This window comes from Aethalodelphis obliquidens, unplaced genomic scaffold (genome assembly GCF_003676395.1).
Source record: "Aethalodelphis obliquidens isolate GAN/ISIS:26980383/991018 unplaced genomic scaffold, ASM367639v1 scaffold7, whole genome shotgun sequence".
Lineage (NCBI taxonomy): Eukaryota > Metazoa > Chordata > Mammalia > Artiodactyla > Delphinidae > Aethalodelphis > Aethalodelphis obliquidens.
This window is the reverse complement of record NW_020837951.1, coordinates 51,739,214-51,745,668: the sequence shown is the minus strand read 5'-3', so window position 1 is coordinate 51,745,668 and position 6,455 is coordinate 51,739,214. Positions and strand designations below refer to the sequence as shown.

The window sequence follows — 6,455 nt, the reverse complement described above, 5'->3', positions numbered from 1 at the left end:
TTAAATACTGTTCTTTGGCAACAATTTTGACTTGTCATAAAAAGTTAAGTTTCTTCATGCTGCATAATGAAAATGATGTAAGAGGTCACAGAATTATAAGCTTCTCTCTACTGACATCCTCCAATCCGTGCAGCACAGTGTAATCACTCCTGCATTTCTAGAATAATGTTTTCTAAAGTCTCTTTTTGTTGCACTTCAAAAAGTGCTGCTTAATGACAGAAGACGGCACTAAAAAGCCATTTTTCCTCTATGCATTCTGTAGTATTAAAGCCAGTATTTTTACCATCATAAGTTACAATTTTCACTTTATCCACTTTAATAAGCTCTGTCATCTCTCTGAATTCAGCCTCACTCCATACAGAAGTCCACACGTTATCACAGAATGTGTACATATGTGCAGAGCCTCTGGAATGTTGACTCTGTCCCTGAGTGTCGGTGCCAGAGCTCAATTTTTAGCCTTATCACACTGAAGTGGGACTTGAAGGGTGAGTTGGGGATGATCTATTAAGACGGTAGGAACTTATCTGCACCCTCCTGAAGACTGTTTCCTAAAGTGCATTTCTGTATAACTGATATGCTACCACTTAAGAGAAAGAAATTCTTGAAGTCCTGTGGGACAGAGCAACACAGCCATGACTCAACAGGAGGTGCCTGCTTTCCCCAATGGCCCCTTCAGCAGCCCCAGAGACTGCAGAGCTGGGTCAGTGACCCAGAAGTACTCACAGAACCTGGCAGTGAAACCACACCAGGAAGCAAGGAGACCTCCACCATTGTCTTTAAAACAAGACAAATCTCACAGTCCCCAAGCATTAGAATGATAAAGCCTATGCAGTTCTTTTGGCAAATGAAGTAGAGAACATACACAGCTTTCTTTTCTGTAGTGGCTAGAATGACCACTTTACACTTAAAAAAAAAAAAAAAAAAAAAAAGTTTTTCAGATTTTTAAATGTTTAAAATAATATGGATTAGGGGAACTCCCAACCTCTTTATAAAACAGCAGTGTTCGTCAAACACCAAGTTACATAAATTTGGTGGGCCACGCAAGAACTAAGAAGCTGATACTTCTATGTAAATCTGTAGGTAATCGATGGGTGAAGAAACTTGGAATACTCTAAAAGCTGATGATTGGGACAAAAAAGATATCAAACTTATTCAGAATCTAAGAACATCATGCTTCTTGACGTAATTTAGAATTTTAAAACTGAAAAGGGCTTAAAAGAGCATCTAATAAAACCTCTTTATTTCACAGACGAGGAAACTAGTTTATGGTTGGCCCAAAGTCTTATGGTTTCTTTTTCTGCTTTATCATTCAGCGAAGTTTACATTCAAGCAGAGCAAAGACCTTGTTAGAGATTTTCGTTTGATAAGCTGGCATCTTGAAACCGAGAGTGAAGAATCTGATTTTGACACAGATGACACCTAAAGGCCAACAGATTTTGAAAATGGAAACTACAATGCCAAAGTACAGGGTGAGAAGTAAGATCAGAGCTGGGCTGTTTTACAGTGATCATAAGTGAACTGGCAGGAAATCCGCATTTCGGTGACAAATAAAATCATCCTTAGAATGCATGGAATGTTGGGCCAGAGAGAAACCTTAGGACTCATCTAGTTTAAGCCCCTCTGCACGGATAAGGAAACTGAGGGTCAGAGAGTGAAAGTTACTCACTTATCCACATTCACACAGCTCGTTCAGAGCAGAGTCAGGCCTAGCATTCAGGGGGCCCATGACCGTTCCGTCAAGTCAAGCTGCCTTGCAGAACCCATATTAAGGTGCCGATTCTGAGACCTGAAAAAAAGAGGTCAGATCTTAAGGATGTGAAAGCAAGCAGCAGAGGATGTCTTTGGTTTTTTATATACTCTTTCCAGATCTTTAAACGTATGAAAGCCAGGGTCAGTGAGTCACAGGTTAATAACAGGAGTGGACTTTGTGATAGGGAAGGGAAGGCAATACAGAACTGGGGAGAGAAAATAAAGAATCTCAGCTTCCCATTCCTCACTCAAGATAGTGACAAAGCTCCCGATGGAGGCAGTGTACTCAGTATGAATTTGCAACAGTAAAGCTGTGAGTGCCGTAAGTGCCTTATTTCTATTTATTTGAAATAAAACATCTATCCAAAAGTAAGGCCCCATTTCTACCATTATCTGGGCTCCTACCCATGGCTACGCAAAGGTCTCCAGGGGTTTTTCGACATCAAAAAATTTTTACAGATGCCCCCTCTGTCCATCTCTCCGTACTCGTTGTTGTTGGGATGGCTCCTGCCCAAACCCCCAGGATTCCTAGCAATCAAGGGACTCCGCTACATCAGTGCCCTTGGGGCCTGGGAATCATTGCTAAGCTGCCTGGGGGCAACAATGCCTGGGATACACCAGCTACCATCCTCTGGAGTTCCACCCCTTCCACATCCTGTCTTTATTTAAAATATTGATATTTGTTCATCATGGATTTTTTTGCATTAATTTTTACTTTTTAAAATATTGCAATAAAATATAATTACCTTGATTACTGAGGGTTTTTTTAGAGTCCTCTCAAATTTTATGCCTGAGTCAGTTGCCTCACTTGCCTCACCCTAGTCCCAGTCTTGTCCTTCCCTTAAGGCACGTGAGAGTGGGTCACAGGTCATCAGCTTTCATGGGAGCCATGGACCATGACCCTCTGTCTCCTCCCCAGGCCAGGAGGAGACTCTCTGTCCATCACTTTCCATCTGCCCAACCTTCTACTCGCCTACCCTCTCCAGAAAAGCAAAAGCCAGCAGCTGAAGGAGGGCCAGGGAGCCACTTCAAGCACCTCATCTTCAGACCCATCTACAACCTTCCTCAAGGCAAGGAAGTCAAAGTTAGGCTTAGAATGGAGATAGGGAAGGATGACTGGGAGGAAAATGATAAAGAGCCACAAACACAAAATAAACATCTCATCACGAATGGTCTCCAGGAGTCGCAACAAGGAAAGAGATGTGCACAACTATGTGTGAAAAGAAAGATGTCTTCAGGAGAGAAAATCAACTTTGAGTAAATGCTCTCTCCAGTGGTGACAATAACATTTTTTGTTTTAATAAAGGAAAACCAAGAGTGATGGTGAGTGAAGGAAGACGGTGAAAGAAACCCAGACTATCAAAAACTTATCAGCATATTTCCAAGCTCTGGGGTCAAAACAAAACTTTAAATTACAGATTGTCTATGAAAATGTAGGAAATGCAATAAGAGGAGATACGATCTGGGAGGAAATCGATGTGGAGTGTAGAGCCAAAAGGAGTCGATGATCAGGTTAATGAAGAGTCAGGAGGGAGAAGGTGGAGAAAATGTAAGAAAAATGAAGTGAGAAGAAAATAAAGTGAAAAAAATGTCTCCAGTAGTCAAATTGGCTTAGAAAGAAGAGAAACAAACTCTGCCCAAGGAGGCATGAGATCACTAAAAAATTCAGTCTGATCAATCTTTCTCTCCATGAACAGACCACAGGAGATATTAGCCAGAATGGAAGCTTTGGAAGGGAACTGGGGACAGAAACTGGTCACATTGCTGGATTTGAGGAGACACAGTGGGTGTGAATGTTCTGTTTAAGGCTTCTAAAGAGACATGCTAAGGGGGAGAAGGATATGTGTGGAGAGGTGCGGTTAAGTGAGGATTCTCAAGGAGAGGCTAACATAGACATGCTCGAGTCCAGAAAGAAGCAAGTCCTAAGAAGGTGCAGAGGACGAGGGGAAAAGGCAAAGAGAGGAAGAGAGAGAAAACAGGAATGAAGACAGGTAAGCATGAAAGAAACAGAAAAAGCGCTCAGTGGTTTTAAACAACACTCTTTTGAAAACCTGTTAGAAGAGCAGAATTTACTGTCTGAGAACTTACCAATATATAAAGTACCCTACACCCCAATACTGTCAGCTCCGAAAAGCGGAAACCCACATCCTGAGCTCTTTGCTCCGTTCTGTCGGTCAAGGGCAGCTCTCCAGCTGCTGGGCTGGAAGGGAACATATTCCCCAGAAGCCCAAGCTTTGCTATTATCTGCTATCTTAGTAAAAGCATGTTCCCACTTTGCTTTTGGAATGGTATTCTTTGTCACACAGGCAGTTTTAAAAGCTCTTGCAAGCAGGTAAAACAAGTTTCTGTTAGGTATCTAATATAATCCAACACATGGAAATCATAAGAGAGTTTGACAGTTCCTTTTTGTTTCTAAATCAGAAATAGTCATCTGTGGTAAGTCAGTAAAATAATACCAATATAATTCCGTATTATGCCTTCAGCTCTTTTTCTACAGGGTCTATTTTTTAAGCCAGAATATGAAATCAAAAGTTATAAATTGTTCTATGTAGTGTATTTTTCCATCGCCTCTAACATCTGACAGTAAAGAGACAGATTTTTGTAAGATGTTGGACTCGTTTCCAAAAATGCATCGTACGCATTTTTACAACATGTCTACTAAGAAAGTGTGACTTCACATGATCCTTAGTGGTTTTGTGATTTGTTTCTTGACCCTTATTCCTATATTTTGCACAACAGTTTAATAATACTTTGACTAATCAATTGAGACAGGGGATGGGTAAATATAACTTGTTATTAGGTCATTTCCCAGGCTAACAGATTGAATTTCTCCATGTATATACATATATATAAACACCTTCAATAATCTAAAAACCGTTATGAATAGATGAGAAATACCATAAACATATTCTCTACATTGTTGTCATTTCAGTATTATCTTATGGTGGGAACTCAGAGCTTGCAACACTCAACATAAATGCTGCCAGCAATTTATTTATTTTTATTAAGACTTTACTTTTTAGAGCAGTCTAAGGTTCACAGCAAAATTGACTGGAAGGTACAGATTTCCCATATACCCCTGCTCCCTCACATATACAGCCTCCCCAATTATCAGCATCCCCCACCAGAGTGGTACCTTTGTTACCACTGATGAACCTACATTCACATATCGTTATAACCCAGAGTCCATAGTTTACGTTACAGTTCACTCTTGGTGTTGTACATTCTATGGGTTTGGACAAATGTGTAACAACACGTATCTATCGGTATGGTATTACACAAAGTATTTTCAATGACCTAAAGTTCCTCTGTGCTCTGGCTATTCATCTGTCCCTCCCCGCAGCCTCAGACAACCACTAAGCTTTTTACTGTCTCCATAGTTTTGGGGTAAGAACGTCATATAGTTAGAATCATTCATTATGTAACCTTTTCAGATTGGCTTCTTTCACTTCAGAAATATGCACTTAAGCTTCCTCCATGTCTTTTCGTGGCTTAACAGCCCACTTCTTTCTAGCAATGAATGATATTCCATTGTCTGAATGTGCCACAGTTTATTTATTCGTCTACTGAAGATATCGTGGTTGCTTCCAAGTTTTGGTCATTATACATAAAGCTTCTATAAACATTCATGTGCAGGTTTTGGGGGGAAAATAAGTTTTCAAGTCCTTTGGGTAAATACCAAGGAGCATGATTCCTGGATCAAACGGTAAGCATATTTTTGTTTTGTAAGAAATTGCCAAGCTGTCTTCCAAAGTGGCTGCACCATTTTGCATTCCCACCAGCGATCAATGAGAGTTCTTACTGCTCCACAACCGCATCAGCATTTGGTGTCGTCACTGTTCCAGATTTTGGTCATTCTGATAGGTGTGCGGGCAATTTATTTAATAAGGAAAAATGATAATCCTCAAAAGATGGTTTTGTTGAATAAGCAATTCTTTAAAAAAAATTAACAGTTAAATCCCTACTACATAATTTGCTTCCAAATACTGCAACAGATAAATTATAATAAACTTCACAGATAAATATCAAGATGTAAGAAGAGTGTGAGTGATAGGCACTGAGCATCTAAACCTGTCAGCAATTCATGAGACCTTCAGTTTGCTTATCTCCATACCAGTAATACAATATGACTGTTCAATCTCAGTGGAACTACCACTGGATTTGGAGCCAGATAACCCAGATTCTAATACCATCTCACTTTGCCTCTCTCCCTTTCCTCCTGAAATGAAATGAAAGACTTGGACTGATCAGGCCTAAGGGGGTCGAGTAGGTAAGTTAAATGAGTGAAGCAAGAGCTTCCCTGGTGGCGCAGTGGTTGAGAGTCCGCTTGCCCATGCAGGGGACACGGGTTCGTTCCCCGGTACAGGAAGATCCCACATGCTGCAGAGCGGCTAGGCCCGTGAGCCATGGCCGCTGAGCCTGCATGTCCGGAGCCTGTGCTCCGCAACGGGAGAGGCCACAACAGTGAGAGGCCCGCGTACCACAAAAAAAAAAAAAAAAAAAATGAGTGAAGCAAGCAAGATGGGGACTGCGAGAAGCTAGGAAGCTCCTGCCACAAAGAAAGAGGGAACTGTGCAATCGACTGATGCCACGTGGAGTGTGTATCTCATTTCGCCGAATCTGCAGATTTTCCATGAGAAGCCAGAAATCTAGATTGAATACGATATTTCCTAATTTTTATCTATTGGAAACACATTTTAAATTTC

The 6,455-nt window shown here is 40.9% G+C and overlaps 1 pseudogene; it reads right to left on the bottom strand.

Annotated features, from left to right (window-relative positions):
- Window positions 1-209: 209 nt before the first annotated feature.
- Window positions 210-2,158, bottom strand: LOC113620188 (transcription initiation factor IIA subunit 2 pseudogene; annotated as a pseudogene).
- Between the last annotated feature and the right edge of the window lie 4,297 nt (window positions 2,159-6,455).